General features: G+C 42.9%; 1 protein-coding gene across 2 annotated transcripts in view; it reads left to right on the top strand.

Annotated features, from left to right (window-relative positions):
- The window catches only part of gas7b (growth arrest-specific 7b), a 66,577-nt gene that overhangs the window by 817 nt on the left and 52,054 nt on the right, over positions 1-13,706 (top strand). The window lies entirely within an intron of this gene.

The raw sequence follows: 13,706 nt of genomic DNA, 5'->3' as shown, positions 1-13,706 counted from the left end.
ATGGGCATGTAACCAATTTTCCCAGCTAAGGCTTCAGCGCTGCCATTTTTTTTTTTTTTATCACTTCATCCTACTGGATTGGACAAGATATAAATGTGATCTGTTAAAACTGACTGAAGCTGCGATGAGCCGCAGCAAAGCAGACCAGTGCATGTCAACACTGGGCTTGTGCAGATTTTTTGAGATAAAATATAAAGGACGTAGAGCTTGAAGAAGCAAACTTCAAGTGTTTGAAGCAAAGCTCAGCGTCCCCTATGAGGGTTTTTCAGACCAGCTGAAGAATGGCGTTCAGGGTTGGAGCAACAAGGTGGTGGAGTGACCAGAGACGCAGTCCGTCGACCAGATGACCTCGGTTCAAGCCCCCGATCTCAAGAAGCGTCCACCAAGCTGAAGTGTCTTCTCATTCCTGAAGTTCTCATCTGTAGCTGGGCTTGACCTCTTTCCATCTTATTAGAGCTGGACAAGAGACAAGAGAATTTCCCTACAGGAAGCAATAAAGAACTTTTTTTTTTCAAGGTGGCAGATATTTTAAACAAGCACCCACACAGGAAAGACTCAAGAGGTGGAAGAAATGTAGGGTATGTAAAGTGGTCGAAGGACATTGCCTGATTTTTGAAAGCGCTAACCGAACTGTGTCCGCACGTTGGGTGCATGCGTTCCTTCTCCAAAACACAGATGCAAAGAAAGATAACTACTCAACCCTCAAGCTAAATTAAGGAATAAGCGGCATGCTTATCTGATCGTAGGTCTGACTTATCGCAAATATTCTCCCCCCGCCTCATGCCAACCAAGGGGAAATGTGGTTTGCCGCTCACCTTCAGGGGTTTGCAGTGTTGTGGACTCAGAACTGTAGTGTCACTTCGTCCCACACTTGCCCACTTCCCCTGCCACTCATCACCGGCCTTTGCGGCGGAATGGAAATACCCCAGAATAACCATTAAAGACGAGTGAATTGCCAGGATGATGTGTGTGCCAGGAAGAGGCCGTGCTGAAAGGAGACGACTGAGGTGGCTCGTCAATGTTTTGCTTTCTTGGGTTTAGTGTTGCGCCATCACCTCAGCCCACCCGTTCCACCAGGCAGACAGCCTCGGTGAGAGCTGGATCACTGAGGATCTCTATTCATATGTTAACTGAGAGAAGTTTCACCTCAAGTACATCCAACAGGGGCTGGACCGGAAAATCAAGGTTTCAGTTTAAGAACAAGACTGTTGTCTCTACCGGGCAAGGCTGCCATGTAAAGAAAAAAACAGTACGAGTATCAGTGTTTCAATTGTCCTCTGGAATGTAAAGTAGTGCTGTAGTTAGTAACAGAGGAGATACATCTTGAATCACATGTGGGTTCAATTATACATACTGAAACTTGAGGTTTCACCCAGTTCTCCTTGGATTTGTCATATGGAGAGCGATTTAGAGGGCAGCAGGATCGCACAGTGAACAGCACTGATGATGCAACAAAACTCACTTTTTTGTTTCCTCATTCTGGTAAACTATTCAACCCAGTTGGGCATTTTCAGGAAATCACAGGCATTTTTGTCAGGCTGTTCCACACTAACTCCAGCAGAAGGAATTCACTTTCATAATCCCAAATGATGACAAATTCAGACTAATGTGCGTTAATAGCCCAGACAAGAATTTCTATGGCTGGTCTGGTTGACAATGCAGCTCTTTGATCTAACTCTGAGACACCCTCTATTGTCATCTTCAGCATTGGGGCTTTGTTCTCCAAGCATCTCTATTCTTTGCAGCCTAATGAATCATTCAGCAGCAAACCTGTTGTCACATGGTGCCGCGCACTCTAAACATTCCCCAGAGACTCCCACATTTGATTTCGCTTTATTTTTGACAAATAATAATATAATAATAACTGGGTTCGTCTAGAATTGCTTGCATTGTGGTTTTGATGCATTTTTCCTGGAAATACTGACGGATAAAACAGAAGGTTTTTCAGATAGGGGGACGAGCTTTTTGCAAATGAGGAACTGTTGGTCAACCTTTCCCTTTAGTGTCATGTTCAGCAAGATAACTGCTCAACCCTCAAGCTAAATGAAGGAATCAGCGGCATGCTTATCTGATTTTAGGTCTGACTTAGCGCAAATATTCTCCCCGGCTCCAAGACGGTTGTTCAAGAAAGAAAACAAGTTGTGTTTGTCGGTGGACATTTGGCATTAAAACAAGATTCTGATTTGTCTTTCGAGGTGCCAGCAGTTCAGCTCAGTGCCACCTGTATGTTCAGGAGCAGGACCAGAGCATGGTGAGTCATGACAGTGAGTCATGGTGGTGATTGGCTCATCAGTGCGCACTGTACACCTAACGAGGAGGAAATGGAGGGAAAGAATTAAGAACAAAAGGGGAGTTATACAGCAGCAGCTGAACACGAGCAGTGATGACTCGGCTGCCATGGGGTTCGACTGGTGACTCACTGACGTCACCCGGCACGATTGAATGGAATATATTGTCTAAAGCAGACGTGAATGCTTTCATGTTTGTGGGCTTGCACTAGCAAATAAATCAGAAAAACATCAGCCATTTGTTCAACCTGCTACTTTGCAAAAAAACATGTTCGCCTCTACGTGACCTTTGGAGCCAATGCTGATTCCAGACAGCTCTTCTTGACCAGCTCTGATGATGGACATTCTTTTAGTTTTGAGGACTAACATCTTATTGTTTTATTCCGTCCTATTAATTATTGTCTCTTTGTGTGGACATTATGCTTTTGCCCCTGCTGGTTTGTTTCCTTTGTTCCTCTGACAGCTCGAACACTTCTGACTTCTGAAATGTCCATGAAATGGAGCGGACAGATAGGCCTTGAGCCAGGGAACACTTGATTAGATTGTGGCTGTGATGCAGCTTGGTGGTTTCTGCCGCTGCACAATCAACTTTTTTTCAGCCATAAGTATGAAGCACACAGATATCGAGACTTGATTCCAAATCCTAAGTGTATGCAGGGAGGGTCAATAAATCATTTTAGCTTAAAATTGAAGTGATATGAATGATGTCTTTGGAGAATTGTGCAGCATCAGTGGAAGTTGTGCTCTCCACGTGCCTTCTAGCTGCCACTGTTTACTGGATCAACGCTGATAAGGCTCTCAAAGCGGCTTGCCGGCGTTACTAAGACCTTTCTGTTGCCTGCATTGTGTGTATGTATGACTAAATCCAAAATGACTGTGTTCCAAGACCGAAAATCTGATTATTTCATTAGCTTGTCTGGAAGGTGACATTAATCAAAGAAGAATTATTCCAACTTCAAACTCAGCTGATGCTCTTAGCTGATGCTCCTGAGCGAATTGCAGTGAGTGAGCAGCTGGGTGTTTAATGCCTTGCTCTAAATTCTCTCCTCACACTGAACACTACACATCATTTAAACATTAGGCTATATCTATGCTTTAGCTCTCATGTAGGACCGGTTCTTTGTGGCTATGTGCAGGTCAGCTTTTGATTCAAGCAATAAACTTAGTGTTACATATTTAAATAATGCATAAACACATGTTATTATCAAGCATATGCGCCAGATAATTCCACATGTACAAGGTAATGCTTCATGCTTTTTGTAATATACTGTAACTCAGTGGGGTCTGGCGATTCCCAGGGGTCCTTGAGGGACTCCCAAGGGGTCCTCAGCAAAATGAGCCATAGTTTAATTTTGCTGTGATTCCATTCAAAAGCCATAGGCCTAGTTCTGATGCATGAGAGATTTTGTTAACATGTTATCCATCTTTTTTCAATGCTCAAGTATGGCATCTAGAAAAATTTAATATTTAATATAAGCCAAAATATGTTCTTGCGTCAGCGTCCCTGGAGCAGTATCATATGAAATGGGGTTAAGTGGCTCAGTGAAAGTCAACTTCAGGGTCCAGAGGATGAAAAAGTTTGGAAATCCCTGGTCTGAAGACATAGACGTCTAATAAACTGTCACAATTAAACCCTATGTAACCCAGTTTTAACCTAGACACTGGAGCAATTTCAACCTCTCTTAGGCTGATTAAACCTTGTTCAGTGGGTTGATAGACACATTAGGCTGCTGCTGCTGGGTGTGAACTTGGGACTTTCCAGTTTGTCAAAGCACCACTCCTCGCCAGGGCCCCCAATAAAACAAGTGTAGTTCACTGAACCGGTGAAACTCACTGGGTTACAGCTTTTGACAATTGTCCAGGGTGCAGTTCTGCGGTGTTACTGCTGTGTGGGGATACTCAGGGCATTCCCATAACAAATCTGGACTCCCCAATAAGCGTTGAAATATCAACATGGGCGGTTAGCATGTAACAGGAGCCCTGCAGCTGGGCTTATTAGGAGCCATCTGGAGGCTGGGTCCCCGCTGACTCCTCAGTACACACTAAAGACACTGGTGCAGTCTGCCAGTCCAGGGTGAGTGTACTCTTACAGCTGGAGTTATCTTGCAGATAATGTAATGTTGATACCCCCACGTTTTAATATTAGGCTTACGTTATTATAGTGGTATCAATTTTTTTTTCACCACAGTATGAATTACAGTGTGCCATTATGTTTCTGTGTAGCCTGGGGAGCCATTGTAAGCAATTTACCAAGAGCTGTAAATTATGGAGAACCACTTTTGCTTCCTTAATGCTTCTCCTGGTAGTGTGTCAGCTGTGTTTATTATGAAACTGTATAACTGCGTGTGAGTGGGCCATGGGGGCTTCCAGCAGAGGTTTGGATGGTGATTTAGCCTGGCATAATCCCTGTAGTGGTATGCCGGGGGTCAGACTGCTGCCTTAGAGACTCCCCCTGCACATAGCCAGGTGCTTCCCCTGCTCGCTGGAAAACTCAAACCACCTCCCTGTGCTGACGTCATGCCCAAATACATAGTCAGTCATTGTGATGGAACATGCATGCAGCTCTAAAATGTCAGATGAATGGCTGCGGTAGTTGAATAAGCACCTTGGTAACCACAATCTGTTTGTTTTGACGCTAAAGAGTAGAACTAAGGAGTTGCGTCAGAAGTCTCTTAGCAACCACGGCTGATGCAGTGTTGAAGGTCCAGGGGAGCTTTAGCTGTGCATAGATAATGCCTAAATATATTGCAAATGGCAAAAAAAAAAAATGGTTGAGGCGTGGGTGTAAGATGAGCAAAATTAATAATCTGATGAAGGAGATTTTTCCAAATGTGGGTTAGTGTGACATAGTAAACTGTCTTGTCTTTATTCACAGTCTCTACTCTACAACATTCTCAAGCTGTATCTTGAAAGCATCAGCTCAGTTTTTTTTTTTTTTTTTTTTTTTTAAAATCTGGGCTTTATATACTTAGATTTTCCCATCATGTTGATTGACTCTGATCAAAATTTCATCAGTTACCTCACTGAAGAGCCACATATCTCTCCGCCCTCTGATGCAGTCGCACAGGATCAAAGGCAACTCAGTGTATCAGCGAAGAATTGAGCAGTTCCCCAGTCAAAAACCGCGAAAAAGTACCATGTGTGTTCAGTTCTATTGGGCTAAAACTGCTCGGGCTTTTCACAGCTATTGTTGCTCAAGATCTGAGGACTTCCAGTGTGGCTGCCAGAGTGCATGTTACATCACTGGAAAACCCTCCACTGAACAGAATAGAAGATGTACCAATAAAGAGGATCTGATGAAATTATTATTTGTGCCATTTTGTTTGAACACCTATGTGAAAGGCTACAGTAGCTGGGATGTCAGAGGAAAGAAGGGGCAGTGAATATGGATTGAGCATCTCCCATCTCAGATGTTGGGCTCACAGTGAGCCCAGCAGGGAGATTATGTGATGAGATCACTAAACTGTGCTACTCTGTCCTCCTCTTATAGACTGGTAGGCATGAGATCTCTGGATTGCTGGTGGCTCCAGCGTTCTCTGGAAGGAGCACTCATACACTGCAGTTTAGGAGACAGCTTGTATTTCATTTTTAGGTTTAGAGTCATCGCTTCCTATGAACCCAACATCTGATCTTTGGCAAACAGGGCAATGGAGATAGGAGCCTTGTGTTTGTTGCAGCTGTAATTTGTAATTTATGCTAATGAAATATGAGTATTTTTATACCTGAGGCACAAAATATGTCAGATCACAAATGGTAACACACATCAAAAGGCAATATACATAAGAAGCAATGTTGAAACAGCTGATTGATCAGTTAGTCGAAAAAAAAATTGGTCTATACACTATGTATTCGATTATTGATTAAACACTTGTCATTTATCAAGTAAAAATCCCAAACTTTGGCTGATTGCACCTTTCACTAAGACGACTAATAAGACTTTCTTCATGTCATCATAATATTATACTATGTATCTATTTATGTATTTATCCCATATCCAGTAAGCCAATATTTTCCAGCTCTTTTGGCAGTTTGCTGATGGCATACCGATATATCCACATATTTATTCCGCCTCATTGCAACATCAAGTCTCTCCTGCAGTGGAATTAACATATTATTACTAATTATCGATTATTATTGTTATGTCTACTCTTGTTGTGATGGCCCACTGGCATATGCAGACGTAAAATACAATGCTTTTCAAAATGCACACATGCCATATTTATTTTTATTAGGGATGGGTAATATTGGATTTTTTTTTTTTTTTTTTAACAATACTCATTTTAAGGCCTTTATTGGCTGATACTGATGACATGCCAGTATTATTCTGCATCCCTATATTCATGCATAGATACTACTACTACTAATATGTTATATATCATTATTATTTTATTTTATTTTATTTTATTTTATTTTATTTATTTATTTATTGCGGCTGCTTGTGCCACTATAAAGACATATTGAAGACATGTTTTTGGGCTCTATTTTTTACACTTTATATTAAAGTGATGAATCAAAAGATGAATTATAAAATAACTGATACATTTAATGACAGTAAAAATAATCATTAGTTGCTGCCTTAATTTAAAACGTAAAAAAAACTATGTGCACAGTCCCGATTTGCAGTTCGACAGCACACTTTGGACTGCGGCGTGCAGAGTGAGTTTAGTGCTTGGGCGTGAGGCTGTGCAGTGGATTGACAGGCTGCCATATCAGATCCACAGAACATAACCAGCCCTGTCCAGATAAGATCGGCACACTGGAGAGCTCGCTCCTCCTTAGTATTCAGTGGACTCATTCACCATTCATCTCTAATTCAGTTGTGTGTCACACTGGTCCCGTCGTATTCTCATGTCATTTCTGCGGCTGAAGGAGAAGAGACAGCGAGACGCACAAGGGCTTGAGCAATGCACGTAAACCGGACGGGGCGGGGAGCGCACAAAACGGGCTTTGTTACTTGTAGGCAGTGCTCCACATGCACACACACACACACACACATGCACTGAGACACTGAGCAGACAGTAGTGACAGTTTGAGTGTATGCATATGTGTGTGCTCAGATGTGTTTGTGTGTGTCTGTGTGTGAGTGCATGCTTGAACATGCATGTGTGTCTCTCCTCCTGTCTGAGTGGCTCTGTGTGTCTGAAGTGTCTCTGCATCTGGGAATGTGGCTTCGCTTCAGGCTCCCACATCTGCCCATACCAAAACAATGTCTCCCAAATAAAGATATGGTCTAACAGCCCTCACTTCTCCCTCTGTCTCTTCCTTCCTCCAAGGTCTGGGAGTGTATATTTCACTCCTCCTCCCTTTAGGCCGGCTCAGTCTTTCCGCATCTGAACGCACTCTCCTCTCGCTCAGTAGTAATTAGTTGCCCGACATGTGTGAGAAATTTCTTCCTGGCCTTGCCTCTCACACCATAAGAGGCCCAGACACCCGCTGAGTGATCCCCGAGGGGTTGGAACTCTCTCCCCAGCCTCAAACCTCTGGGCCAAGTTCTGTTTGTTAGTCTTTACATTCTCCTTTGGGGCCTATTGTTAAAGGTGGTTATGAGGCACAGTCACCTTAGCCTCAAGTGCGGGAATTTGGGTGTTTTTTTCTTTTGTATGGATTGAGGTCACTTGAGTTTTTTTGAGGGCCAACACTTAGATTTTGTATTGAAGCTGCTGATATCTGAGATTGAGAAGACAGTATCTTTAAATTGGACTGTTTTCGTGACAAGGGATCAGGGTTCCCGGTAGAATTTTCCTCTTTGCAAGATGGAAAGTATCTATCAATGTCATGTCAGTATCGTGATATGAGACTAGATATCATCTGGAATTTTTGCATATTATTTGATATTGTAGTAAAGGGATGCAATTTCCTGAGTTTATTAGGGTGTTCTAGCTGTTATTATTTGCCTCTACCTGCTTGATCTGCATATTAACATTACTGACATTACTTGGTAAGATATTGTGGTATTTGATTCAGGTTCAGATTCAGATTTTATTGTCCCTCGGGGGGAAATTCAGCTTGCAGTAGAGGACAAGACATATACAACACAACATGCAAAAGGCCAGTCACAACAATAAAACAGTAAGGAAACAACCATGAATAAGAATTCAGTGAATGAATTGATAAAATGCATCTGTTTGTCAAAAAAAATAAAATATCCCTAGTTAACAATAAAGTGCGAGCCCTAATAAAGAGCTGGTGCAGTCAAGTCAGTAAAGTGCTACTGTGCAAGTTACCGATGCAAGTTAAGCACATTTATTGTACTAGGAACAAAGGAAAATTTGAATCTGTATATACGTGAGCAGGGATTTGATTGTCAGAGATTTGATTGTCTGTTTTGCCAGGTCCTTTTTTTTTTTTTAAAAAAAGCCTCTGAAAGAAGCATTTGGTCGCCAGAATGCTTCTGTGAAATCCGTCCTGAAGTTCTTGTACAGGATGACTTTTAGGTTCCGCTATCTCCTTACCTCATGTGGTTCAATAACACGGGTAAGCATTGTCTCAAGCCAGACATGGGGTTCCTTTATGAAACTTCCGATAATGATCATCGTCTTTGCTTACTTTAGCGAGAAAGACGTTTTGCTTTGGTCGGGGAGCAAGTCAATACGGAGCTTCCATTGTGGATGGCGCGAACGACATTGACTGAGCGATATGGGATTTGCAGTGTAAGTGCAACAACCGATATTTCAGTGTAACCCTGCATTGCTCACAAAGTTGCATCTGAGCATCAACATATGCTGCTGTCCCATCCCTATGACAGTGTTGACTGGGCCCACACAATGGCATCAGCAGTTGTGTGTGAACTTACTAGAAACGCAGACTGTGCTAATATGACAGTGTTGACACAGCGAGGGAAGGCAGAGGTTTTTATGAGTGAATAATAGGAAACAGACACTTCCCCTGTCTGTCACACCTCTGTTCCTGTACTCTGCTGATATGACAAGGTAAGAGTGGGAGCCAGCTGGGAGGAGGCAGGGGGAAAAAATCTATATACAGAGACCAGTTTGTGTCTTGCAACTATTTGCGCAGGAACTCCTGACTAGAGATGGCCAGTGCTCTCACTGTGCGCATCTTAACATGAAAAAAGACTGTGCCCTTGTGTTTGTGGCTGTGCTTGTGACTGTTTACATCCCTGCTCAAGTATATACAGCTGCTGTTTGCTTTCAAGACCAGCATATGAAAGGCATTCAAATGTAAGCAAAATGGAAATGCATGCTATTCCCGAGTTTTTCAGGAATCAGTGTGCACCGGCAAAGTGAAGAGGTAGGGGTTTTGTCGGTGCCAAGAATAGCTCGGGGTGACGTGACTGCGAACATCTTGCCGCTATCCGTGGTGTCGAAGCAGTGCACAACTCCTCTCCAGCTCTTATATGGCTCACGCAGCGCCTCATGTTCGTGTTCAGGGTCCTCTCCGTCACCGGGTCACTTTCCAACTTGGAAAGCGGACAGCTGCCCTGACAGACTGTGACCCCCGCGGACTCTCGTCTTCCCACGTCCAGATGTTTTCACGGGGGTCACCAGAGGTCGGGCTCGGCTCGCACACTGCCTTAACGCTGAGTTATGCTCCACGGCGCACACACTTCAACGCACGCACACAGACACACACACACCCTGTCAACAGTCAGGAGGTAATGAGTCACCCAGGCTTTTACATGAGCACAGCTAAAGTTTAGAGTAGGGCCTGTCCGCTAACCCGTTGTGATGAAACTCTGGACCATTGCACATTTCTCCTCCTCCAGACAGACGGTGAGTGGGTGACCACTGCTTCACATTCCATGCGACCACAGACAGTGACACTTGTATGGAATGAATCACCTTGTCAGGACAGTGTTTCTATTGTACCGTTGCTAAATAGAAACTATGCTGAAAGCTCAAGGTTTGATTCGTCACACGCCGTTTTGAAATCTGTTCAGAAGGCTCAGTTTTATGCTCTTGCTCAATGTGGAAAGTGCTTCGTAATGTTTGCAGTTAAAATCCATTGTTTCTACAGTATGACGTCAGCGGTACAATCTGTTTAACTTAATGAGGTTAGGCCGTACAGCAGTCCAAGTTGGAAATTATTTTGATCATTTTGTTGGTTATTAGAATAAAATGAAGTTGTTCCCCAGTTAAGCTGATGTGCTCCCTTTTACAAACCCAATGCTTTAAGGCAGCCCTGGTGGGATGCAATTACATTTTACATGTTTTATCCTCTGCTAACCCCTAACTCAAGTCAATTTTTCAAATTGGGCATCACTGCCTCTTTGTGCCACATACTGTAGCGGCCTATCTAACCCCCATGTCCAATTAACATTTCCAATTCAGAGACACTCCCTGACTGTCTGTACTGTGGTACATTAGATCAGACCTGTTTTCTACATGCGCACGAGATGCTTCTGAATAAACTGCTTATTTAATATAGGCCACATTTTCACTTGTGGTTAGATTATACCCTGGCTATGAACTTTCCCTGTAATGACTGTGAAGCTGAAGCGAGCACAATCCTTCCCGAAGGCCTCAACCCAGCCTATTAAAATCTAGGTGAAGGAGTAACAACCACGTTTACTACGCTGTTACTCTCCAACTGACCTGAAAGGAAGGCTGGCTATTTATTTAAAGACATTTTCCAAGGGAATTTAACAAATTATTCTTGGTTTTCCAGGCACGGAGCCAGTGTCACTGAAATGGAGAGACCATGAGGTATTTTGTTTTCCATAATAAGAGATGCTGCCTGTGTTTTTTGGGGGTGTGTGGGAAACATCTGTAATCTGAGGAAGAAAACTCCGGGATCTGTGTACAATACCAGGCATACCAATGAAGGATCCTGGTTCTTACTGAGTCAGCCTCGTACTTTATCGGTCAACTGGATTCTGTAAATTTTTTCCCTGCTTGTGAATGTTAAATGTCAAAATTCTTATCAAGCCACTATTTTGAAACCAAGTCAATGCTCCGTAGAGGAAAAATCCACTCCAAAAAATCTCTTATTGGTGATGCAACTCGTATTTCTTGGACTATTTTCTTGTTTGGTGGTGTATTTTTCTTATTTCCACTAAGAGGTTCAATAGCAGAACATTTTTCAGCCGTCTAACAAGACTAACGGTAAACATTGGGTTTTGCCGTCAGTCCCTCAGAATCAAACAGCAAGGGCGTCTCTCTCAATTTTCCATTTTGCAGCAACTTCAGCAGTCATAAAGGAAAAAATCCATCAAGAAATCCATCATGGACGAGGCAGAGATACAAATAGCCCCACTGACAGTAGCCTCAATGGACCAGAATGCAATGCAGCCACAAGTTTTGAGTAAGAGGTGCAGCTGCAGTCAAACGTAGAGTTGTTCCGATACCAATGCCACTATCGGATATGCCTCTAATACAGTGAATGAAGGATTGTGCATCAGTGAATACGTATTTCATGCTTAATTTTTTTGTGCACAGTTTCCGCCATGCAGTGGTCCCTCACTCCACATCACTGTCTACCTCACCTGACCACTGGCTCGCTGCTTTCATTCACTGTGTAGCACGGTCGTTTTTTATCCTGTTGCGGCCATGTTCACCCCTGATAAAAAAATCCTAATGTGTGTTTGTGTTTTTCTGTAAAAAACACTAACAAAATGTCAGAGAAAGGGGTTAAAATATATTACATAGCCTGATCACCACTGTAAAAAATGACGAATAAACAGCAGTCATTGTTTCTTAAGTCAGTGGACAGCAGACTACTATAAAAAATGTCCGCAATTTGGCAATATTTTACACTGGAAAGCCCCATCAGTAAAAGGGCAAGGCTTTAGATTCAATCATATCACTTCCATACAGGGTTTGTAGTATGAAGCTGTGGATTAGTGCTCATTATCAGCGGATACACAATTTCAGGTGTTGGAATTCGTATAGGGAAGGAAAAAATGGTACTGGGACATCTCTAGTCATAGACATGCCCCATTGTTCACCACCAAGCTTGTCTAGCTGTCTGTATTTATACACCCAAATGCCCCTTTTTTCCGGGTGGTGCCGAAAGCCATTCTGGGAAAACGCAGGAAATCACTAACAGAAGTGGAAGTAAAGAATGCAGGTATGTAAATTATAATACTTACCACAAATTAACTGCTGTAATGTGCTGAGCATCACAGGTTAATGATACTTAACAGTGTAGGAGTATCTGAGGGGGCATTTTCACTTTATAGTCACCAGGTACCAGTTTGCTGGGAGGAAACACTCACATAATTATAGCGTAGTATGAAAAAGAGCAGAGTAGACCTCCTCATTACCTTCTCCCCGGCTTAGTCCAGTGACAAGCGTAGTGGCTAATGAATGCTTAATTAAACTTCAGCTGAGATGTAATCAAACTAGAAGACAGACATGTCGAGTGCGGCTGCTCTGCTCACAGACAGCAGCCATGATTGTTGTGGTTGCTCCTCACTCATCATAGCCATGGATGAATCCTTCTGTTCTCTGCCAGGGGCTTTTCTGGCATGCTGTGAATGTGGAGCCAAAGGCAGTCTGGGGTTTATAAGGTTAACCATCTGGAATGGTGCATTATTTAATGTTGCATATGCCGAGACAAGCTGGCTCTTAGATTTGTCACAGTTCCCACCACCAAGGTGTTCCCATTCACTCACTCATGTCTATTTTTCTGCCTGAGAGACCTGTCATATCCTCCACAAATATTCTGCCAGGAAAGAGAATTTTAAGTCAAGGCTCTAGTGGCTCAAAACAGTCTTCATTCAAGGCTTAGCTAAGCTTCAAGACACACTTGAAGCAGACCTATGGACATTCCAATAATAGCTGAAAGACAGATTTACACAGTAGCTTCAGAGGCAGTTTCTGTTTTTTTTTTTTTTTTTTTATTGCAGTGTTGGAAACAAACCATGTCAACAACCTAAAATGTGTTCATGTCCAAGAATCTTGCAGACTGTGTCTCTAAGAATGACCATAACCAGCCCACTCCCATCTGTCCGAGCCTGCTTTGGAGAGGCATACTTGCTTAGCTCAGAGAAACACAATACTCACTTTGCTGATAACGAACATGTGACCAAACAACATTGTGCTGCACAGATATGGGGTTTGATTGTGTCTAAAGGAAGCCAACAGGAAACTGGAATTAGGCAGGAAATGCAGAGAAAGCCCTATGTGTCTCTTGTTACTGCAGCACATGGGGTTCAGGTGACCGTCACTTTCACCCATGACTTGCTCTCCTTGCCCTTTCCTGTTTTCATGCAATTACAAGTTCGGAGAATGCAAACAAATGCAATAACCCGTGTTGTTTGGCTCGGAAACAACAAACTGCTTTGTTGCATTGGGGTGTGGAACAATTGAAGGATGCCTTGCCTCTGCACACATTCACAGAGCCTGGCGCTCACTCACACTGTAACTGTATCTGTGCGTCTTTTGGCAGTGATATCGACTTTTTGTTTTCTATTTTGATCTTGTTTTCACTGTGTAATCCTCTGATCCTCATTCACTG

The sequence above is a fragment of the Myripristis murdjan genome, chromosome 19, assembly GCF_902150065.1.
Source record: "Myripristis murdjan chromosome 19, fMyrMur1.1, whole genome shotgun sequence".
In the NCBI taxonomy this organism is placed as follows: domain Eukaryota; kingdom Metazoa; phylum Chordata; class Actinopteri; order Holocentriformes; family Holocentridae; genus Myripristis; species Myripristis murdjan.
The sequence above is the reverse complement of the archived record's forward strand: the minus strand, read 5'-3'. Positions and strand labels throughout refer to the sequence as shown.